Below are 25,378 nucleotides of genomic sequence, written 5' to 3' on the forward strand. Positions count from 1 at the left end.
ATCTGGCAGACACTGGTTACAAGAAAATTTCCACAAATTTCTTCGAGCTGCTGACTATAAAATATGGATCCTTGAGTTCACAAAAACCCAGTGGTGTATCTGTGCAAATACTTAGATCTAGTCACTAGGGCTGCTTCCCCACTGTGCCTCTGCACTCTAACAGCCACTGTGCTTCTGATCAAGAAAGCTGACAAGCTCACCTTAGACTGAACCCTAACTGTCCAGGTGCCACATGCTGTGCTGGGATGAACTGTTCTAATAATTGATCCCCCTGACAGATGCTGAATACACCCTGTTTAAAGATTAAAGTAGGTCTGTTAGGGATGAACTCTGACAGGCTGGATATGCTGTGGTCACCTTGGACAAAACTCTTTTAGCCAAAACTCTCTGCAGAGATGCTCTGCACAGGAAACTGTTTCTTGCTGCTGTTTGAAAACCTGCCACCAACAATGCAAAATAATCTGATCCAGAAGCCTAAGCCCCCTCTGGGGATCCAATTGCCTAAAACTTCAGCCACCAGCCCTGCCCCCACCATATGTTCTGCAAGCTCAAGCCACTGCATTGGCACCTATACCCCTGTAGCTGGCTCAGGTTTCAGTGTCTGTGTCACTGGCCCCAACCTCCCATTCCTCACCCATCCTGAGAAGACAATAAAAGTTTGTAGGGTCCTGCTGTAAAAAAAATGATCCCTAGATATGGCCTACCCTTGATCATTCACAACAACAACAGGCCTGCATTTGTAGCAGACGTAATTAAAAAACTAGATTAAATAAAACTACACATAACATACAGGCCACAAAGCTCTAAAAATGTCAAACAAACAAACAAATGCCTTGTAACCAGTTAAAAGACCAGCTATATCTGCAGACATTCCTGCACACACATATAACTCAGGTACATATTAACTACCTCTACAAGTTTCACAAATCCAGCCCCACATCCGCTGGAATATTCACCTGGACAGCTCCTCCGAGGCTCACTCTGAAGAGACCATGCACTCAGAGCCCTGCTCTAGTCACTCTGGATGCTGATCAGTCCATGCACAGCTGAAACCTGAGGACATTGTTCATGGGATTGCTCTATACCTATTCTCTTTGATTTTTGTATCTTTTCAGGCTGTTCACCCAGTCCTTTCTTCCCCACCCCCTTCCAGCTGTGGTTTTTGCTTAAACCCTAAGGATCATTGCCTCAAGAGAACAGAACAATCAATCAAACACTTGGCCAGGATTTGACAAGCATCCAGGGCACATTGGACACTCTCTTAGATCAGATTAACTCCCTCACTATTTTACAACCTTGGGGAGCTTAGCAAGGGTCTGTCCTAGGATCACTGACAACCTTAATATTACTGCTTCTAGTTGTGCCTTGCCTCAGAAACTCACATGGGATATGCCCAGCAAAAATTTGCTGGGGATGCAACAGAAAATGTACCCCAGCCAGTGTACTTCATTTTCTTAGTTGCCCAGGTAGTGATTCCTGTTCCAGTTCCAGTTGCTTCTCTCTCTTAGAAACGGCTGCTCGCTGTGACGCACACTGTACCAACCAAACCCCAACTGACAAGCCATGCTGCCTCTGTACTTCCTGCTTGCTTATCCCATACAAGCCCTGGACCACCAGAGATCAGGGCCTGATATTTTGGAAATGATCCCAGTCAGTACCCATTGATGTAAATGAATCTCCCTCCAAATCCTGGGTGTTGTTTTGATGTTCCTGCTTACCATAGCATTAGGAGTCCTATAATTTGGACTTAGCTGTAGCCCTGTTCAGTGTCTTTGGTAAAGTTGCCTGACTTTTCTAGGTTTCTCTTTCCTCAACTGCAAAGTAAGGGTATGTAGATACGTAAAATGATTTTTCAATCCTTTCTAGGGGGAGACATGTAAAAACTTAGATTATATTATAGACCAATATGTAAAAAAACCCTGCATTGTCTTATACTATAAGACTAGCTCAACTGCTAATTCATTTTAAAGAAGTTAAAATTAGTTGCACTGCAGTTTAGTTTAGAAATGAACATTTAAGTTTTCTAAAATTACTAACTAATTTTACTAGAACTAAAGATAAAAACATTAGATCATAAAATCTTCAGTGGTGCAGACAACATGCTAATATGTATCCTGGTATCTGGCATATAGTAGCTTCCAAAATAAAGTATACAAAAGTGAACCACAGAGAATGAGGTGTCAATGTTGCTTGTGAGGTAAATAATATTCTACCTGGATTGAACCCAAGGCTTTATTGTAAGCAAATTTTCTATTTCTGAAATCTGAAGCATTATATTAAAACAGAAATTCTCTTGAAGTTTCTGGACCAACATGAGTATCACTACCCTAGAACTCACTAGAATTGCAAATTCTGAGCTCTAGAAGTCTACTGAGTCAGAAATTCTGAAAACAAAATCCAATAATCTGTGTACATATTGTTTTTCAAAACAAACTTTAGTTTTTAGAGCAGTTTTAGGATCACAGAAAAATTACGTGGAAAGCACAGAGTTCCCGTGTATACCACCTCACACATGTGCAGCCTCCTGAATTAGCATTATGCCCACCACAGCGGTACATTTGTTCCCATCTCTGATCCTACATGAAAACATCATTACCCAAAGTTTATAGTGTACACCAGGGTTCAGTCTTTATGCACATTTTTATGATTTTGACAAATATCTAATGTCACACGTCTACCACTGTAGAATCATACAGAAGAGTTCACTGCCCTACACAACCTATTTTAGAAACCTTCCAAATGACACTCACGCATGTTAGATTTTGACAAACATAGCATTGCAGGATAGATATTTTCAAAACTAAGTTGAAGAAAAAGCCAAGGAATTAGATTGACTTAAATCCCACATGTGGACTGAAGGTGTAATTGACTTACCTTACTCTCTTCTTAATACACATGCAGCTGCCTAATGATCAGGACAGATGTTAAAGACTCTGCTCTCTTTGCTGAAATTTTGGGACATCATCCTCTCCCAGCATACTAATTGGAAAGTGGAGAAGGTGCTGTGGGAAGGACACTGATTTATTCATTCTTTTATTTTGAACATTTTCACTAGTACAAGTTTGTGGTAGTAGTGATTTCATTCATTCTGGGGAGTTGGCGCGTATGCATAGCACAGCTTAGTATTTTTTATTTCCCCATCCCTTGTATTTCCAGTTTCCTCCGTCTCTAGATCCCATTCTTACTTACAAGAGATCTACCTCATTATTCCTATTGTATATCCTTTATTTTGTTCTTTAAATCATTTATACTTTGGTTTCTCATATGAGAAATTGTATGATATTTATGATTATGTGTCTGAATTATTTCACTTAGAATTATGGTCTCAAGTGCATCCATTTTCCTATAAATGACTCAAATTTATCCTTCTTCATGGGGGAATGGTACTCCATTTGTGTAAATATCAGTGTTTTATTTTAAAAATAAAATATTTTATTATTAAAAATTTCAAACCTATGCAATACAGAGAAAAGTATAATAAATTCCTATATACCTATTGTTAACCTTCAGCAATTACCAACTTTTAGGCTTTTATCACTCATATTCACACTGAAGTCTTCCTTACATTCCAAATAATTTTAAGCAAATAGAAGAATAATATTTCACTTGTAAATATATAGAGATCAGAAAATAGAAGAGGGCACCTCTCAAATAATTGTATAAGGCTAACATTGTGAAGATAAAGCAGAGAAAGGAAATATTAGAACAATATTTCTCATGATAACAGACTCAAAATCCTTAACAGACCATTAGGAAATCAAATACAACCATATGTGAAAAAGAGAAAACATGTCCAAAGGAGATTTATCCCAGGAACGCAAGGTTGGTTCAACATTCAAAAACCAATCAATGCAATTTGACATAAGAGCAAATTAAGATAGAAAACTATATGATTATACAAACAGATTCATAAAGAGCACTGAACAAATGTCAACATCCATTTATAGTAGCTTCTAATAAGTTAGGAATCAAAAGGAAATTGCCCTACCTAATAAAAAACATCTATTACAAACCTGTAGCATCATACTCAGGGGTGAAGGACTATGTGCCTTCTTTCCATGCTTGGATGTAAGGCACAGATGCACACTTGTATGACTTCTATTTACCTTTACATTGAGGATCCTAGACTGTGGGCTACATTAACAAATAGACATATAGATTAGAAAGGAAGAAATGAAACTTTAAGAATTCACAGTCACATGATTTCACTACATAGCAAATCTCAAAGAATCTCAAAGAGATACTAGAAGATGCACCTTTAGCAAGATCACAGGTGACAAAGACAATATAAAAGTTAATTATATTTCTCTACAGTAGAAAGAACAACTAGAAATGAAAAATTTTTAAAAAGCAGAGCCACTTACAATGACATGATACAATGACATCAAAGAACATAAAGTACTTTGGGATAAACCTATCAAAATATGGTCAATGTTTAGATACTGAAAACTATAAAACACTAATGAAAGTATAGTGAACTCCAAGGTGGTGCCCAATGACCTCCGCCTCCTGATGTTCAAAATCTCATATTAATGCTCTCCTGTACTGAATAGAGCTTCCTGTGAACTGATAAGATGTTGTGAACACGACTGTGTATGATACAACCTCTGATGCTATATCATAAAAGTCACTGTAGCTTCCATCTTGGGTTGAAGCCAACTTCCAAATCATGGGAACACTCAAGTAACACCCTGAGACTCCCAGCATTCAGTGAGGAGCTCAGTCCTTCCGCCAGCAGCCATGTGAGCCACATGACAAATGGATTCACTGCCTGACATCACATGACTGACATCGTGACTATAAACTCATGAGGGACCTAGACCACAACCACCCAGCTAAGCTGCTCCCACACCACTGTCCCACAGAAAAGCTAACACAACACATTCTTAAGGTTTTAAGTCATTTGTAGGTTTTGTAGTCATTTGTTACAGTAACAGAAATCTAACTCAGGTTTCATACTTGGAAGTGGGATGTTGGCATAACAAATATTTGTAAATGTTACTGTAGCCTTCAAACAGGGAGGGACAGAAAAAGCTGTTAAGGCTTTGAGAAGCATGTTAGAGAAACCATAAAGAGCAGGTATACCCCTTTAGGTATTTTCCCAAAAGAGTTAAAGACATCACATCACAATGATACATGTATATGCATGTTTACAGCAGTGCAGGTCATAGTAGTTCAGTCTTGGAAGTGGCCTAAGTGTCCATCAGCAGATGAACAGATAAAGAAAATGTGGTATTTGAACACAATGGAGTACTATGCTGCCTTAAAGATTGATAAACTTGAGTCATTTGTAGGAAAGTGGAGGTATCCTGAAACCACAATGTTAAATGAAATAAATCTGATGTACACTGTGCCTGCCTGGCAAGTGTGAGGCCCTGAGTTCAGTTCCTGGTACCCGCCTCCCCCCCAAAATCAGATGCACAAGCTTAAATATGGCACAACTTCTTTTATACGAAAAACCCAAAAGACAAACAATTTTAAAAAAAAACAGTAAAAGACAGTAGGAAACCGGGAGACAGACCTTTTTCCAAACGGGAAGGGGATCCAGAGACAGAGGGAGTGCATGAGGGTGGAGGAGGCAAAGGGGAGTAGAAAGAATTAAAATGTGTAGAGAACGTGGACCTGCTCCCCAGATGAACACACACAGGGTGCGCTGCAAGCACGTGCTGGTAAAAAGAGACCATTGAAGGGACTGTTAGCGGAAGCCTCAGATATCTGAGGGGTCTCTAGCAAGGACCTGAAGAGAAGTGGGGCAAATATTATCGCACATTGGAGGAAGAAAGCTTACCAGAAACACCGAGGGTGCTGTCTCAAAGATAATTCACTTAAACAGTTGGGCTCCTAGGAATCCAGGACATTGTATTACAGCAGTTTCAACAGAAACTGAGGTGGAGAAATACTTAGAGGTTCGTGGTGATGGGTTTTGATTAGTAGAGTAAATCTCAAGAAGAATTGTAGGAAGATATCAAAGTTCTGAAAAAGAATTCTGCAGCGTTGAAACTTCCCAATTTCACAATTTTTATTTCCGTGTAAGGACACTGGTTTGTGAAGTCACAAAGATGTAGACTGAAATCCTAGCTCTGATGTGTACCAGCAGTGCTGCCTGTCAAAAAAGGTGTTTAAAGTCCGGGCCTCCTGGGACAGCTGTGAGGAGAAAGTGAGACTGTGAGAAAATGAGCTTTCCATATTTAATATTTAAAATCAATTTTTATTGGTGATTCATTACTCTTCCGAGGCCATGGCCTCGCTTGGGTACCACCTGAGATGCGTGGAGCTGAGCGCACTGTGTGAAAACTGCTCCATGCTCTGCAAGCAGAAAAACCACAAGCTCTTCTCACATTCTTGGCCCCATCTGAGCAAATAAGAGGGTCATGAAGACACCTCCAAAGGAGAGGGAACAAGACGGCCTCACAGGCCTTTCTAAAAATTCAAAATTTATCACCAAACTTTTATTACTTATGTTTTAAAATTATAAATTATCAGTGAAAACATTAAAAGGCATAAGAGAACATAGAGCAATGCAATCCTGTCTTCCTGTCCTCTACACTGATCTTCAACGTGTGTGTGGCCCTTAAGACTTTCTTCTCAACATATGTGCTTGAAAAGCATTGTGGCTGGGGATGTAGCTCAGCGGCACAAGTGCCTGCTTGGCAAGCACAAGTTCCTGATTCCTGGTATCAAAAAAAAAGAAGAAAGGTATTGTGATTTTTGAAGAAAATTTAAGTCATCCATATTTTTACACTGGGGAATAATCACTTTAAAATTTTGACAGGTAGGATTTTAGTATGCATTCTGTATAATGTTATGGTTTGTGTCTGGATGTCCCCCCAAAGCCTCATGCAGTCATAGGGTAGGCTTCTAGAATTTATGATTGATTCATGGTCCATTGCTGAGACTATGGGTCTAAGTGCTACACCTGCCTTGGGGTGGATAGTTTGCATGCAATGTAAGGGAGGGAAAGAGGCTGCTTGTCGCCTCTCCCCGCTTTTCACTCTTGTTACTTTTGCTCTCTTCTGTTGCCATGAACTGTTGCCCCCTGCTATGTGCCATCCTGCCTTGGAGCCAGCCAAGTATGGACTGAAACCCCCACCAGCTGTGAGCTAAATAAACCTTCCCTTCCTTAATTCTGGGTGTCAGGTATTTTGTCTCAGCAATGAGAGAAAAGTAACCAAGACATATATAAACCTAGTGCAGGGAGCGCATATGGGAGACAGTTCCCCTCCACCCACTTGAGTTTGGGCAACAGCTCAGGGCCAATCCTCCTTCTACTGTTCCATGTAATTCAATTGAGGTGAGCTCTGGAACAAAGCTTTTATATACTTGTAAAAGACCCTAACTCGGGACAGCTCAGCACTCTCTTAATCTTACCTAGAGACCCAGTAAGAGGCACCAGGCTGGGGTGCACCCACTCAGACATTTGAAAGCCTGATGTTATCTGTGTACTGTTTACTTTCCCTATCACCTTGGCATAGCTTTTCTCTTTGTGCCATATTTTTGTTTCTGCTGGCATGGATCTGCCCTGAGCATGGTTTCCTGTGGTCTGCAGTAACTGCAGCTGCTTCCACCATTGGATGCATTTGCAATTCTTTGATTTCTGCATAAAAGAGTTTGGAATCTATCTGTTGGATCTGTCCAATGGTATGAAACTCACACATACAGACATTTTAAATCTTTTTAAACTCAAGCTCACAGAGAATTTGCAGGATGGTTATAGTCTGATACCCTTATTTTAAATCCTGAAGACGAATCCTCACAACTGGATGGAAGAGAAATCTCAAATATTACTCTGTGGACTTTGGCTTTTGACTTTAGGAGCTAGGCAGGGTGAAGACATCGGAGACCACACTGAGTTCCGCAATATTTCTAGACCAAAAACACTGTTTCAGATGATTCATTTCTCTTTTTGTAATTAAGTAATTTTATTGGTTTATTTTAGATATACATAATGATCACATTCAGCACAGGGAATTTGTACCTGTACATGATCTGTCTTGATTCTTCATTTTTCCCCATTCCCTTCCCCTCCCTTCAATCACTCTTCTGCTCTTTACTTATAAAAGCTTTGTTTCCGTTTTTTCCTTTTTTCTCATTTTATCTTCCCCTTTCCTTTCTTTCCCCCTCACTAGTTCTCCTTTTTATTTGAACATTTTATTCCTATTCTACAATATTAAGGACAGCTTTTTTTTTTGGTTTTTCTCCAGTACCGGGAACCGAACTCACGACCTTGCGCTTGCCAGGCAGGCACTTTGCCGCTGAGCTAAATCCCCAGCCCCAATTCTACAATATTAATTATACATTTTGCTCCTTATTTACACTTTCAGCTTTTCACATTAGAGAAAGAAACAATGTGATATTTACACAGGTGTGTCCAATTTATTTCACTTAAGGCTATGGTCTCAAGGTGTATCATTTTAGCTAGATATGTCTTAATTTATCATTCTTTATGGCTGAGTACTACTCCATTGTATACAAAACTTACATCTTTATCCCTTTGGGCTGTTTCCAAGACTTAGCTATTACAAATTGTGCTGCTATAAACATGGGTGCACATATATTGCTGTGGTGTAATGCTTTTAATTCTTTTGGAAAGATATGAAGAAGGGGAATAGCTGGATGAAATGGAACTTCTAGTTTTAGTTTTTTGAGGAATCTCCATGCTAATTTCTGCAATAGTTGTACCATTCCCACCAATAGTGGAAAAGGGTTCCTATTTCTGCACAGTCCCACCAGCATTTGTTATCATTTGCATTCTTGATAATAGCCATTCTTTATGGAGTGAGACAGAATCTCAGCAATGTTTTAATCTGCCTTTCTCTAACGATCAGTGATGTTGAACATCTTTTCATCTGTTTATTTACTGTTTGTATTTTTCATCTGTGAAGTATGTATTCATTTCAGATGCCCATTTTTGGATTGGGTCTCTAAATTTGGGGGATACGACTTTTTGAGTTCTTTATATATTCTAGATAGAAGTCCTTTGTCTAAGGAATAGCTGGCAAACATTTTTTTCACACTTGTAGATTGTCTCCACTCTGTTGGTGATCTCTTTTGCTGTGCAAAAGTTTTTTAATAAGATGAGATCCCAGTTATTGATTCTTTGTGATGGTTCCTGTACAATTGGAGTTTTGTTCGTAAGGTCTTTGCCTACCCCTATGACTTCAAGAGTTTTACCTATTTTATCTTCCAACAGAAGGTTCTACTTTCTGTTTTAATATTTAGATCTTTGATCCATTTTTATTTTCGTTTAGTACATGGTGACAGACATGGGTCTAGTTTTAGTCTTTGGCATGTGGAAACTCAGTTTTCCCAGCACCATTTATTAAAGAGACTATCTTTCTTCCCATGAAGGTGTTAAGTCTCTTTGTCAAAGGTAAGGGGGCAGAGTGTGTTTGGAGTTGTTTCTGCATCTTTTAATCAGTTCCAATTATCTTTTTTTTGTTTTTAACCAACATCATGCTGTTTTTATCACGGTGGCTTTGTAATATAATTTCAAGCTAGGGGTTGTGATACCTCCTGCCTTCCCTTTGTTGCTGAGAATTGTGTTTGTTATTCTCTGTCTCTTCTGGTTTCAAATGTATTTTAAAATTGTTTCCTCTAATTCTGTGAGGTATGCTATCCATATTTTGATTGGGATGGCATTAAATCTGTTTAACAATTTTGGGAATATGGCCACTTTCACTATGTTTATTCTTCTTGTCTAAGAGGAAGGGATATATTTCCATTTTCTGTTATCGTCTTTGATCTCTGTTTTAAGAGTACTGCAGTTTTCAGTGTAATGATCTTTCACTTCCTTCGTTAGACTGATTCCTATATCACTTTTTTGATGTTATTGTGAAATCTGTGGTTACCCTAATTTCTCTCTCACTGAGTTTATTTTTGTGCAGGAATGTTATTGGTTTTTAAGTATTGACTTTGTATCCAGCTATACTACTGAATTTTATTATTAAATCTACACATCTTGTGGTAGAGTTTTTGGGGTGTTTTATGCAGAATATCATGTTATCGGTAGGTAATGACAATTTAACTTCTTCCTTTCCTATCCTTATTCCTTTTTTTTTTTTTCTATCTCTTGTCTAATTGCTCTGGCTAATACATCCAGAACTATATTGAATAGAAGTAGTGACAGTAGACATCTTTGTCTTATTTCTAATTTTAGAGGGAAAACTTTCAATATTTGTGCATTCAGTGTGATGCTATTTGTTGGTTTATCATGAACGGCTCTTATCAGACTGAGATAAATACCATCCATTCCAATTTTCTATAGGGTTTTTATCCTGAATGAGTGTTCAACTTTGTCAAATACTTTCTCTGCATCTATTGAGATGACCATATGATTTTTATGCTAAGTTTTGTTGACATTGTGTATTATACTTATTGATTGGCATATGTTGAACCATCTCTGCATTCCTGGGATGAATCTGTCTTGGTCCTGGTGTATTATCTTGATGATTTGTTACATCATGTTTTTCCAGTATCTTACTAAGAATTTTTGCATCTATGCTTATTAGGAAGATTGTAGTTCTGTAGTTCTCTTTTTTGGTTGGGTCTTTCTCTGGTTTTAAATATAAGGATAATACTTCCTTCTAGGAATGACTTTGAGAGTATTGTTTCCCTTTTAATTTCATTGAAGAGTTTGAGGAATAGTGGCATTAGATCTTCTCCAAATTTCTTGTAGAATTCAGCAATAAATCTATCAGGACCTGGGTTTTTCCTTGGTAGAATTTTAATTACATTTTCCATTTCATTGAGTGATATGGGGTTATTTAGAACTTTTATATCTTCTTGTTTCAGCTTTGGTAGTTCATATGTATCTAGGAATCTGTCCCTTTCTTCTGTGTTTTCCATCTTATTAGAATACAGGTTCTTAAAGTAGGTGTTGGTGATCCTGATTTCTGAAGGATCTGTTGTGATTTCATCCTTTTCATTCTTAATTACCTGGATTTGAGTATTTTCTTTCTTTTTAAAATAGGTTTGGTAGGGGTTTTGTTGATTTTATTTAATATTTCAAAGGAACAAACTATTTGATTCATGGATTCTTTGAATTGTTTTCTTAATCTCTATTCCATTAATTTCTGCTCTTATCATTTTAATTTCCTACCTCATTTGAGCTTTGGGCTTCAGTTGTTCTTATTTTTCTAAAAGTTTAGGTTGAATATTAGGTTGTTTATTTGACCTTGCTCTGTTTTCCTGATGTGGGAATTCACCACTATATATTTCCCTCACAGGACTACTCTCATTGCATCTCATAAGTTCCAGTATGTTCTATCAGTAATATCATTTAATTGTAGAAACTTTCTAATTCCTTAATTTCCTTTGTAGCCCATTGGTTGTTCAGAGGGTGTTTATATAGTTTTTGTGGTTTCCTTTACCATTGATTTCCAGTTTCATTGCACTATGGTCTGATAATATGCATGGGATAATTTGAATTCTCTGGCATTTTTAAAAGCATATTCTACATAGAGAATGTGCATTCTGTTGTTGTGGGATGGAACTCTGTAGACATCTACTAAGTCTATTTGTGCAAAAGCATGGCACATTTCTGATATATCTTTGTTGTATTTTTGTCTAGTTGATCTGTGTATTTGTGATAGTAAGGTACTGATGTTCCCCATTACAACTCTATTAATACTTACTTGATTTTTTTTATATCTGGTAATATTTGTTGTATATAGTTGTGTGTGCCAGTATTTGGTGCATATATATTTATGATTGTTATCTCTTCCTCTTGGAGCTTTCCCTTAACAAGAATGTAGTGATCTTCTTTAGCTCTTTAGATCAGTCTTGGCTTGAAATCCACTGTCTGCAAATAGAATAGCTACCCCTGCTTTTTTCTGGGTTCTGTCACATGGAATATTGCTTTCATGATGCATGGAAAATTGCTTTTCATTTCCAGTCTATGAATTTCTTTTTGAGTTAAATGTATTTCTTGTATTCAACATGTTGTTGGATCTTGCTTCTTGATCCATTCTACCAGTCTGTTTCTTTTGACTGGTGAATTGAGACCATTTACATTGATTGTTATAACTGATATGTATTGGCTTATCCTTGTCATATTACTTTCCTTTTTTGGTTCCCTGTCTTTCTCCTCTGTTTAATTGCTTGTCTTGCCAGGTGGATTCTTTCTGTTGGTGTTTTGGAGTTGTATCCCCTTCATTATCTCTTTCTAAAATATCCTTCAGAACATTTTTGGGAGCTGATTTTTTGGTCATGAATTTTGTCAGTTCTTTGTCATGGAAGTATCTTATTTTTCCATAGATTTTGCAAGATAGATTTGCAGGGTATATCAATATGGATTGGAGCTTTCTTTCTTTCAGGATTTGAAATATTTCACTCCAAGCTCTCCTTGACTTACTTAATCTAAGTATTGGACCAAGAATCAATCACAAACTCTAGATTCAGTTGCCTCTACAAATTCTGCACTCTCTGACCACTTGAGGCTTTGGGGAGACATCCAGACACAAACCATACCATTCCACTCCTGGTCCCCAAAGACTCTTGCATATATCTTTATGCAAATGACATTTAGTCCATCTCTAAGAGTTGCCATAGTCCTAACAGTTTCAACAGTTCTTAAAAGTCCAAATCCCATGTCTCCTCCAAGATGTAAGGCTAACTCTTAGCTATGAACCCCCAGGTGTACAAATGAAGGAAAGGTAAACACTTCCAGCACTCAATGGCACAAGATAGACATTTCCATTCCAAAACTTACAAACAAGAGGATACAAAGGAATGGCACCAGAGCAAGTCCAAAATCCAGCAGAGCAATAATTAAATCCTGTAGTTCCATGTGCAGCATACAAGGCAATCTGTGGCAAGACATGAACTCCAAAGAGGTTGGGTGGTTTCACCCCTACAGTACTTCTGGTGCTGGTGGTGGTATCTCCCATGGCTTCTCTCTTGAGCCCTCTCTGCTCCCTCCTTGCAGTTTTCCTCAGATGATCCACTTTCCTGGCCTCTCCAGACTTCTGAGGTATCTGTTGCACCTTTGGTTTCACACTCAAAGCTTCACACACTGCTATCTCAGGGGAACATTTCCTGGCCTCCAAGGTCATGTGAAATCTGGGTGGAAGCTTTCCTGAACCCACAATTCTTCCATTCTTCATGCACCTAAAACCAGCCCCACATGGATGACGCCAGGGTCTGCTGCAAGCAGGAGCAGTAGCCAGGCTGTCTTTTCTTTTATTTATAAGGGTAAAGTTCTTGGATCACTGAGCACTCTGAACCTAATTCTGAGGAACAAATTCTTCATGTTGTCACCATTCTGGAACATGGTGCTCTGGGACTTCTCAAAGCAAAGTCTTTCACTTTTGCAATTTCAAGGCTGCAAAGGGTGGAGTCCTGCTGCTTCTTGTGACGTCCTCAGGCCATCTTTTCTATTCTCCTGTTCCTTCTCAGCCATCAACATCTGTTCTGCTCTATCTTTGCAGTCCATAGCCTTATTGGAACTTCCTCTCTGGAAAAACTCAGAATGTTTTAAACCATTCTGCTGGCTTCTTTGCTTTTAATTCTTAACATAGACCTGACTAACAGCTTTCAATGACAGCCATGACACCATCTCAACATTTGACTGCCTTGAATTTTCTTCTGCCAGATTATTAGTCCACCACCCTTAATCTCAGCCTCAGGCAAGGTCTCTGGACACAAACAAAATGAGGACCAACTTTCTGCCAAGACATAACGTGTATCATCTGGAGTCCAACAGCCAATGCATTCCTTCTTCCCAGCAGAAGCCTCCAGAGCCTGGTCTTTATCTGAAGGATTTCTGTCAACACTCTGGTCTTCTGAGTTCTGACCTGAATCTCTCACATAATACATCCTAAAGTGCTCCAGCTTTACTTTTTCAGCCAGCATCTCCAAACCTCTTCACATTTTCCCACAAGCCATTCCCAAAGGCTCCTGAATCACATGGTCAGGTATAGTAACAGCAAGGACTTCACTTCTCTGGTACCAAATTTCATCCTAGTTATTTTTCTCATTGCTGAGAAAAAATACCCAACACCCAAGGGGAAAGGTTTTATTTAGCTCACAGTTCATAGAGGTTTCAGTCCATAGTTGGCTGGCTCCAAGGCAGGGTGGCACAAGACAGAGAGGTAACACACGGTAGTGGGAGACAGCAAAAACAACAAGAGGGAGAGACAAGACTCTTTCTGTCTCCTGTATTATATGCAGGCTGCCCTCTCTAGGGCAAGTGTAGCACTCACACGCTTAATCCCAGCATTGGATCAAGAATCACGCACAAATTCTACATTCAGCTGCCTCTAAAAAGCCTTCCCACCCCCACCTTGTGACTGCATGAGGCTTTTCAGGGACATCCAGAACCAACTATAACACCCGTCAAGTCTGCAGTAGGATTAGCACTGGGTGTGGGGCTGATCTTGTCTTCTGGATGTGGGAGCTGGGGCCAGTGTCTTCAACCAGCAACTTTCTAGATGTCCCCCAGTGACCTGCCCATCCTCCTTACCCTGTTTATCTCTGAATTGCTTTCCCAGTTGCTGTGGTGCCTTCCAATAGATATCCTAAGGGTGCTCCCAATCCCCTGTAGAATTGGACCCTTCCAGTCCTTGCACAGCCTCATCTGTTACATTCATTGGCATATCTCTTTCCTGTCTTACACCACTGGGAGCAGGATGGGGATGTGTGCTGTTGGCTGACTTACTACCCCTGGCACTGCTGTGGAGATAACCAAAGGCTTCTTGGGTCCCATGTTTCTCTCCTCTCTCATGCCTTTAGGAGTGGTGCTGGTGGTGGTGATATCAGACTTACCACTCATTGCCCCACCATGGCCGAAGGCCACTTATGTCCCATGTCCTCCTCTCTCGTAACACTGGGAGCAGGGCAGGGGGAGTGGTGCTGTTCCATTCACTACCTTTCCTGGCTCCCATTGAGGACAGAGCAGCTCTCTGGTCCCTCGCCCTGTGTGTGCCAGCAAAATTTGCTGCCAGGCTGCAATGTTCTCTGTTTTGAGGAAGGCAAAAGAGGAGAGGGGCCTTACATCTCAGTCTTGCATTTGCATCGCAATTTCAGTCCCTGTTTTTTGGGAACCTTTCAGAATGACAGCTCCTGTTCTGTGTGCAGGTAGAGGTCTCACAGGCAGCACCGTGGGATGCCTTGCCATTTTATAAAGTCCCATGCTCATGTTTTATTTGATCTACAAGTCTCTTATTTCAGATTGATTTTGGCACCAGGATGTGTGTCCCTCCCTTTCTTCCAGCTTCCTGTTTTTAGTTGACTATTTCTGAGTAACTCCGGCATGGCTGCTCCTCTATTCAGCCATGCTGGATCTCCAATTCATCTTTCCTGAATACAGTTTTGCTGTCTTTCTCCCACCTAAAGTTCTTCTTTCAGTCATAATAACATTGAACAAAAAGCATAGCTCAGAAAAAAACATGAAAAACTTATCTTCTATTTGAAACTAAGACCTAGAAAGCTGCCATTTTGTACTCAAATGAATGGGTGTTTCCAGACTATTGTCTTCACTTTTCCTTCCTTGACATTTTTTTAGTGACAAATGGGAACGTTTCACACTGTTATAATGGAATTGAAATTTAAACACTTAAGGACATTGTTATAGGGCAGGTTTTTAGTGGAAGATTCACATTGAATCATGGCAAACACACTAAAATTTACTCAGAACTAATATTAAAACAGCTTTTAGGAGTTGAGAAATATGTAAAAGTATTCTTAATAATTTCAAATTTGTTAAAATTATTTGTATGAGTTACCCTTTTTAGATTTCTCACATATTTTTGATACCCATTAGAAGGCTCATTGTAACTCCAGTACCCAATGAATAAGATGGTTCTGGAGCTATAATGTTTTCATTTCTAAGTTTTAGAATGATCTCTTTTGGCTTCATGAATAAAAGTTTAATATGATGACTCTCTGGCTATAAAATAGAATCATACTAGAAAGCAGAGTTTTCTTCACAGAGATTTGATGTGGAAAGGTAGAAGGTATCAGTATTTTTTTAATAAAAACACCCTGGATCTAGGAAATTCTAATTGTGTAGCCAGCATTGAGAATCACTGTTTTAACAATAATAGGTAAACCCTTGAATGAATCTCAAATAAGTAATAAAATAAAAATGAATCAAATACTAAAAGATCTTTAATTGAAAACAGGAATCATATATCTAGTGTGTGCATATTATCTTTAAAGTGTCAAATGCTGGTGTTTCCATAGGTACATCATAATTGCCTTGACATTAAAAGGCAAGTTCAAACTTTGGTGAATGAATATAGACTGCTCAGCAGCCTGCCACCTGTACTCAGAAAATAGGGCTCTACTACTGCAACAGGTTGCTGGGTACAGAGTGTGGGTGGAAGAACTTTGTCAGAAGCAACTGCAGATATGAACTACATTTTGAGAAGAAAGTTGGATATTGCTAATCAGGTAAGGAAGAAGACTTGAGGTTGAGAAGATGTTTTTTGGGTGAAAGTAAGAGTTTGAATTCTGAAATATTTTATTCTAAAAGTGTAGCCAAGAACTGTTCATAACTTGGATGGTAAACTTAATGTAAGAACAAACTATAAAGAACCAATACCTTGGGAAAGAAGAACTGATAAGATTGAGCACTATGCTGAATGTAAAGAAATACATTTGGCTGTAAAACAAGAAATAGCTTTTTTGTGAATGTTTTTGTAGGAGGTGTATTTTAATGAGAAAACTAGTAAACATGAAAAAGAAACACAAGTTTTCTTGAGGATAGGCTGTGGATTCACACTATTTTGGCTCCAATCCTGGCTTCACTACACACAAGCTATGTGGGAAAGTTACTCTACTAAATGAGAAGTAAGGATTAAGAGAGTCAGTGCACGCAAATGCTTATAACAAGGCCTAACACATGGCAACTCAATACACATTAGTTACTTTATGATTATGTCACTGCTGAAGGAAAACCTGTTCAGAGGAAAAATAAAACCTATTCAATTATTTGGAAGTTTAGAGAAAACAGTCATGAAAATTATGCTAAAGCCATCTCCTACCTCAGAATATAATGAGAGAAAGATACACATACATAAACTGATATAAAGCAGGGTATCATATATGCTACAACAGATATTGAAAAATGGATCTTTAGAACATGGGGTTATAGTGGTCATTGATTGCCTCCATAACACCCATTTCTCCTTGCTTTCCACAGGATTTTCAGAGTTTTCTTTGAGGACCAGGGGCTTCCACATTTTGACTATATAATTTAGTATTACTGACCACCCACTTTTAATTGCAAAGGTGGACTCTGTTTGATGTAAGCCTATCTGATCCTTTCTGTCCCTAGTAGTTGGTAGAAGGATGAGGCAACCAGATGTAAGATGTCTGCCAAGGGGAAAGTTTCCTCTGTATTTTTAAATATTTTTTTGGTGGGGTACCAAGAATTGAACTTAGGACCTCATGCTTGCCAGGCAGGTGCTGCCCCACTGAGCTAAATCCCCAGTCTTCCCCTCTATTTTTGAAGTCGCTGCCAAAGATATTTTCCCTTCTTGTGAATTTTGTGGAGTGAGGATGTGCAGTCATTTTTTTTTTTTTTTTTACTGTGAGGAGAACTTGGCACAGAATTGAGAAAATTACAGGGAAAATCAAAGTGACAGAGGGAGACTGAACAAAACAGAGTCTGAAGCCAGCATATAACTACAGCAACCTTAAGTTGGTTCAGCTTGAGTTAATGTTTCTGTTGCTTACAACCTCAGGATCCTGACTGTTGTAGCAAGGAGAGAGTAAGTCAGCTGGAGCAAAAGAAGACTTCTTGGGGCCTTATTTTGAAGGGTGACTGAAAAAGTAGAGCTGGAATGCCTTAGGCTGTTCCCTGTGGGAGATTTAGATCAGAGTTCAGAAGACCAGAGTGTTGATAGAAATCCTTCGGATAAAGACCAGGCTCTGGAGGCTTCTGCTGGGAAGAAGGAATGCATTGGCTGTTGGACTCCAAATGATATATGTTATGGCTTGGCAGAAAGTTTGTCTGCATTTTGCTTGTGTCCAGAGACCTTGCCTGAGGCTGAGATTAAGGGTGGTGGACTAATTAATCTGGCAGAAGAAAATTCAAGGCAGTCAAATGTTGAGATGGTGTCATGGCTGTCATTGAAAGCTGTTAGTCAGGTCTATGTTAAGAATTAAAAGCAAAGAGGCCAGCAGAATGATTTAAAACATTCTGAGTTTTTCCAGAGAGGAAGTTCCAGTAAAGCTGTGGACTGCAAAGATAGAGCAGAGCAGATGTTGATGGCTGAGAAGGAACAGGAGAATAGAAAAGATGGCCTGAGGACATCACAAGAAGCAGCAGGACTCCACCCTTTACAGCCTCAAAATTGCAAAAGTGAAAGACTTTGCTTTGAGAAGTCCCAGAGCACCATGTTCCAGAATGGTGGCAGTCCCATGGTGTGTCTAGGACATGTTCCATAGCAGTGGCAGACACACTATCTTCCAGGATCTCAGCAGCATAGAGAATTCATTCCTCAGAATTGGATTCAGAGTGCTAAGTGATCCAGGTACTCTGGATCAGTCAAGGGAGAGCTACAGTCAAGGGAGAGCTACTGCTCCAGTTGGCATCAGAACTTGGTGTCCATATGGCACTGGTATTAATAATATGCAGAATGGAAGAACCGTGGGTTCAGGAAGGTTTCCACCCAGATTTCAGAAGGTCTGGGAGGCCAGGAAATGTGCCCATGAGAGTGCAGTGTGTGAAGCTGTGAGTCTGAAACCAAAGGTGCTGTGGAGACCCCAGAAGTATGGAGAGGCCAGGAAAGTGGATCATTTGAGGAAAACTGCAAGGAGGGAGCAGAGAGGGCTCAAGAGAGAAGCCATGGGAGCTACCACCACCAGCACTGGAAGTACTGTAGGGGTGAAGCCACCCAACCTCTTTGGAGTTCATGTCTTGCCACAGATGGCCTTGTATGCTGCACATGGAACTACAGAGTTTAATTGTTGCTCTGCTGGATTTAGGACTTGCTCTGGTGCCATTCCTTTGTATCCTCTTATTTATACCTTTTGGAATGGAAATGTCAATCTTGTACCATTGAATGCTGGAAGTGTTTACCTTTCTTTTCATTTGTACAGTGACTCATAGCTAAGAATTTGCCTTACTTCTCAGAAGAGACTTGGGACTTTGACTTTTCAGCAATGTTAAAACTGTTAGAACTTTGGCAACTCTTAGAGCTGGACTCAATGACATTTGCATAAAGGAATGTACAAGAGTCTTTGGGCCCAGTGGTGGATTGTTATGGTTTGTGTCTAGATGTCTTCCAAAAGCTTCATGCAGTCATGGGGTAGGCTTCTAGAATTTGTGATTTACTCATGGTCCAGTGCTGGGATTAAGAGTACGAGTGCTACACATGCCCTGGGATGAGTAACCTGCATAAAATATAAGGAACCAAAAGAGATTAGTATCTCTCCTCCTTGTTACTTGTGGTATCTTCTAGTGCCATGAAGTGTTGGCCCTCTGCCATGTGCCACCCTGCCTTGGAGCCAGCTAATTATGGACTGAAAGCTCCACACACTGTGAGCTGAATAATCCTTTCTCCTCTAACTTTGGGTTTTGGGTATTTTGTCCCAGCAATGAGAAAAGTAAGTAAGCAAGAGTGATAAATTAGAATATTCCAAGAAAAGCATAAAATGATTATGAGTTAGAGTAGTCTTAGAAATGAAAATAGGAGATGCATGTAAAAGATATAAAGTGAAGGAAGGGAAAAGCACAAGAAAAAAATATACGATAGTTATACTACTAATTTCTGTCAGTTCATTGAAAAGATACATCTGTGCTTATATTGTTTGGACAATTAAATGCTGATATCTCATACTCTGAGTAACTAAAGATAGCAATACATGAGGTATTACCAATGTTATCCTCCTATCATATTGCTTTGGAATTTTGTTTTGTTTCCTTTTCTTTAAAAAAAAGATGTAAGGAATATGGAGTAGATTAGATAATACAGCCCCCTGCTATGGAATATGAATATTTAGAATGAGTCTGAGTTACAGAGGGCTGAAGGAGAAATATACAAGTGAAGAGACAGTGAGCTGAAAAAGCTGATGAAACACACCCATGGGTAAGTCCAGGAAAGTTTGGAGACTAGAATCTGGAGCTTGGGTAGGGAATCAGGGTTGGCAAGCACAGTATTGTAAGTATCTTACTTTTCTCATTGCTAAGACAAAACACCCAACAATCAAAGTTGAAGGAGGAAAGATTTGTTTAGCTCACAGTTTGTAGAGATTTCAGTCCATAGTCAGCTGGCTCCAAGGCACAGTGGCATCCCAGAGGAAAACAGTTCCTGGTGGGCAGAAGGTAGGAGAGCAACAATGAGCAACCACAGATTTTTCTATCCCTTACCCAGGCTACTTAGTTGGGTGGCACTCACATCCTTAATCCTGTTGCCGTTGATCCTAGCATGGCACCATGAATCAATCCCAGCATTATACATTCTAGATCCGGGAATCTCTGAAAAAGCCCCGCCTATGACTGCAGCAGGCTTTGGGGGACATCTAGATACAAGTCATGACAGTAAGTTATTCCCACAGTGAAGACAGTTAAAGGTACAGGGGTGGAGAGATATTCCTGAGAAATTTATGGAAAAACATGAAGGATGATGCAAAGTGGACTTAGAAGATCCAAATCCAGAAAACCAAATGCCTTTCTGTTTTTTGAGGGGACGACCAATGGTTTGAAGCCTCAGCAGAAGAGCAAGAACCAGTTGGTTGGATTCCCTGGTGTGGGGAGAGAAAGGGCTGCCTTCAGTCTTCCTTGGTCACTCTCCCGTCATTCTCAGCCTGCCTTCTGTCTAGGAGAATGGAAGTGATCACCACAGAGAGGCAGAGGAAGCCAGTGACATCCACGCATCAAGTCTGGAACAAGATCAGCCTTCAGCTGGAACCTGTTCACACTTGAAGGGGTCTGTCTTGGCTGCTTCACACCTCTCTAGTTTTAAACCTTGATTCTATCAGTTAAAGTTGTGAGACATTAGAGAAGTTACTTAAACATTCTGAATCTCACTCTCCCTCCATTGTACAGGAATACTTACAGTATCTCATCTACTGTGTTAGTGTGACAAATAAGATAATCTAAGGAAAATACCTGGTCCATAAAACGTGCTTTTCAAATGCACTTCTTCTTTCTGTTACTATTTTAAAATGCAAAGTGTCAACTTTCATCATGTTGCTCACTAATGGTGAACAAAAACAGCATTAAGTGTTTTCAAACAAATATGTCATTGTTTCTTTTGCAAGATTTTTAGGAAGACAAAGGAGCGTATCCTTACCTTAGGAATAAATATGTTCTTCTTTTCTAAGGATCACTAATAGCGCTTGTTACCCAAGTGGGGTGTGGTGAGGACGGAGTGAGGAATGAAGTTAAACGCTCAGGAGCATGTCTGCTCAAACTGCGTTCTACAAATGCTGTCTGTATTTATTACAGTCAGGCATCCTTCTCAGACTAAAGTGCTGTGTGGGTTCTCAGTGAATTATTGAAATTCTCAACCTCTTGCATACACTTTTAAATTGTTATATTTGTCCTCATGTGAGATAGTCCAAAAAACTATAGGACAGAGTTTGGGGTAGGGAACATATACCCATATTTATAATAACTGGTAGTTTTTCTTTGGGGGTAGCAAGCCATGACTATCTGTCTAACATGTTTCAAAAAAAAGAATGGGCAGTTACATAATTTTTAGGATGTAGGATATTATGAATTAAATTGAGCTCTGGTGGGAATATGCAGGGAAGGCCTAGCTTTGTGGTGATGTAGCCTTCTTATCCTGAACAAAACTTAGACTTTAAAAATATACATCACAGAAGGAGTAAAATACACAGGAACGTGACGAAGGCAGAGGATGAGAAATAATGGGCATGCTCCGTCTTTCAAAGGCCCAACAGTCATGAGTAAAATGGGCTATGAAACTCAGCCAACATCTGGCCAGCTGTCACAGGTTCGGGCAGTTACACTATGAACAAATGTGGGGGACACATGAGGTCAATCTGAGAAAGTGATGTGCAAATATATGATTAATAAATGGCAATATTTGAAAATACAGTGGCTGCTAGAAGAGAGGGTTGTCTTTGATTTGTATTTTCATTTGTAAAAGTAATACCTGTTCTGAAAAAATATTACAGAGATATGCAAAGCAAGAAGAACAAACTCCTGTTCTCCAACCCTCTGCCTCAGCCATTCCCCAGAAGTAAGTACGTGTTTGGTGTGCATCCTTCTAGATATTTTCCACAAAAGTTCATATGAACGTCTTATCTACCTGCATGTCTATTTCTTTTTTTTTTTTTTTGCATGTCTATTCCTATACCAACATTTATATGTAAAATTATAGGGAATTCTTTTTCAAAGTTGATATTCTTAATGTTGAAAACACTTTTCAGATGATAAGGGTGTGTGCAGCTGACGTCAGCCAGTTAATTAAAAGTCTTGGTAGTAAGCACTTCTAGGAAAGAGAGTAAGCAACTATTGAGAAAGTCTTTATCACTACTATATCCATGAACATAAAGTACTTTATAGTTCATAAAACACTTTGAGAGAGTATCTCATTTGAGTCCCATAGTAATCACTGTGATGGGACAGAGAAGAATTATAGTTTCCATTTACAAACAGAAACAAATGCCTAAAATGATGAAAAGACACGTTGTTAAAGGTCATTCTAAATCCTTGTTCTCACTGTATCGAGATATTCCCAGTGAGAACATCAGTGGTGTTTTACTGGACTGGGTATCACTCTGACTGTGTAGTTACTAGATGCAGACGTTTTTATCACAGAAAGCTTCAAACATATAAGAGAATAGTAAAATGAAACTTTATGTATCCATCATCCAAATTCCACAACTACTAACCTTTTTTCAGTCTTCATATTTCTTGTTAAAATACAAATCCTGAAATACTGATGATGACAGAATCAAATTTGTTGATCACTGTGTAATTTATGCAGTGTGGTTTGAATGTGAACAATGTGTAATCTGTGTGCACAAGCCCAAAGAAATAGCCACAAGCAGAATACTCTCTGATTAAATTAACCTGTAGTAATGGTGCAGTTGTGATTTCTCATTTCTGCTTAATTTACCCTTGTTTTCATCATGTGACTCCAGTTCATAGCACACAGAGGTGCTAATGTGCTGCTGTGGAATGAAGGAATCTTATCTGCAGTTTAGATCTTGGCTACATGAGGCATCTTCATGCACTGTGGTACCATTAACCTTTGCAGAACATTTTTTAAGAGCCGTCTGGTGCTTACTATGACTGGGATCCTCCGAGTGTGAGCTGCTGAATCCTATTCTAAGTGCTTTACATGCAGTAACTCATTTAATTATTGCAAACAAAAACCCAATGAAGAAAATACTATTAGAATCTTTTGCATGTTGCATAGAAGAATAACCACGAAGTTGCTCAGGATCCTAGTTAGTAAAAGAAGAGTGTAGGAGTCAAACCCAGGCAGCTGTTACCCCAGAGTCTGCGCACCTGCTCCTACTCAGCGGCCTCTCCGGGTGCCTGAACACCCCTTATGGAACACTGAATATGCTTGGGACACTTTGCTGGGTAGTGCCCTTACCCATATTGCCAGATTAGCTCACAAAAATCATTCTTGGGGCTGGGAATTTAGCTCAGCGGCACAGCGCCTGCCTGGCAAGCACGAGGTCCTGAGTTCGGTTCCCGGTACCAGAAAAAAAAAACAACAAAAACCATTCTTTTGCAGTACAACATGATTAGAGGCCACTGGACATGGAATATAATTTTTTAAAAGCAGACTTTGCTATTTTTCATAAACAAGGTACTTCCAAGTTCTATGTGGGAGGGCAAGGAGTAGACCGATCCATCCACTGAGAACCTGCTAAGTTCTGATTCTGCAGCCATCAAAGATGTATCACTTCCTCCAAGACTGCTAAAGGGGGCTGCTCCCCGGGCAGCAGATTCTGGTTTGCATTCTGAGAAGACGCTATCTTCTCAGGTGAGACACGGAAGAGGAAGTGTCTTGAACTGTAAATAAAGCTGCAGAGGAGAACTGTTTGGTGATGTAGCTGAAGAAACATTCCTTCTCCAAATGAGGACCCGTCTTTCATTGATCGCGCTCTGCGTTACTCAGCCATGGCAGTGTATCTGCTGCAGGGACTAGCGAAAGAGGGTTCCTAAGGCTCCCTCCCCGCCCCCACACAAATACTTTCTAGAGAAGTACTGGCACATTGACACAGTGAACCCCGTTAAAAAGGACGAGGTGGAGATTTAGGGCTAAGGTGTATATTAAAGTGACAAAAGCAAACGTTCAAAGCAATGTTTATTATACAAAACTGCCATTTGTGGAAAGAAGAGTGTGATACACCCATATTTATATGTCCGTAGAACGTGCTTGGAAAAAAAGGAAGATAAAATGTTTGCCTCTGACAAAGGAACGTCTTTCCACAAATCTTTTCATATTTTTTTTTCCAAAAAAAGTAACCATGTATATTCATTATGATTCAGACAGTGGTAAAATGTTTCAACAGTCAATGTGGAGAAGTAGAAGAGTAAACGCAATGAATAGTTTGAAGTAGAGGATGCAAAGCAGCCTATGACAGCAGCTACAATCGCGGTAGGTGAAAAACTCGATCTCTTCATCCCGCAGAAGGACGGCCTTCCGGATGTGGAGAGAAAGGGGAGCAGAGGTGCTCAAGAAGGAATCAGAGCTCCCCTCCAAACAGCGCCGCACCGCGCACCGCGAGGACCAAGGTGCGAAGTTTGGCCCCTTGAGAGTCTGGGAGCTTTCGCTCGGCTGCTCTGAAGTGAAGCTCAGGGGCGGGGCTTCTCCGTGCGCCCGGCCCGAGCGTATCTGGGCTGGAACTTCGGCTCCCAAACTTGCCCCGGCGAAGCCACACTAGAGGCTCCTTGTCGGGGAACGCCGGGACAAAAGCCCTCTGCCAAGGGCACCTCGTGGAGAGGGACCCGCGATCTCCCCCCTGTAGGTCTTGGGCCAGAGCAGGACGAGAGTCCCAAACCGAGATGTTTTCCGGGGCTACGCAGGTAAATTCAAATATTTGAAGCCGTCGGGTGGAAGAGGAAATAGCGGGGACACTGGCAAACTGGACAGGTGTATTTACTCCTTAAAGGCGTTCAGATGGAGATTCTAAAACCGCAGCAGGGCTGGCCAAACAAAACACTCCAAAGTAAACGTTAACACAAAACCCCGCCGAGCCCGTGGTTCCCAGCGCCACACGCGCAGGACCCGGCTCCGCCGCTCCGCGGCTGCTCCCACCTGGCGCGCGTCCTGGGCCGCGGGGAGCGTGCTGCCCGGATCCCTGGGGCTGCCCGGATCCCTGGGGCTGCCCGGATCCCTGGGGCTGCCCGGTTCCCTGGGGCTGCCCGGATCCCTGGGGCTGCCCGGATCTCGGCGCCCGCAACCGAGCCTCGAGGGGCTCAGGCCCGGGGCCGGGC

The 25,378-nt window shown here is 40.3% G+C and overlaps 1 long non-coding RNA gene across 2 annotated transcripts in view; it reads right to left on the reverse strand.

Moving 5' to 3' along the window:
* LOC102007605 overlaps positions 1-5,976 on the reverse strand; it is a 12,485-nt gene extending 6,509 nt beyond the window's left edge. For both annotated transcript variants that reach the window (XR_001235717.1, XR_001235716.1), the window contains exons 1-2: positions 5,789-5,976; positions 2,875-3,002 (exon numbers count right to left, since the gene is read on the reverse strand). This is a non-coding gene — a long non-coding RNA (uncharacterized LOC102007605). The remainder of the gene's footprint in view (positions 1-2,874; positions 3,003-5,788) is intronic.
* Positions 5,977-25,378: the final 19,402 nt, after the last annotated feature.

The sequence above is a fragment of the Chinchilla lanigera genome, unplaced genomic scaffold (genome assembly GCF_000276665.1).
Source record: "Chinchilla lanigera isolate Chin_1 unplaced genomic scaffold, ChiLan1.0 scaffold00046, whole genome shotgun sequence".
Classification (NCBI taxonomy): Eukaryota; Metazoa; Chordata; class Mammalia; order Rodentia; family Chinchillidae; genus Chinchilla; species Chinchilla lanigera.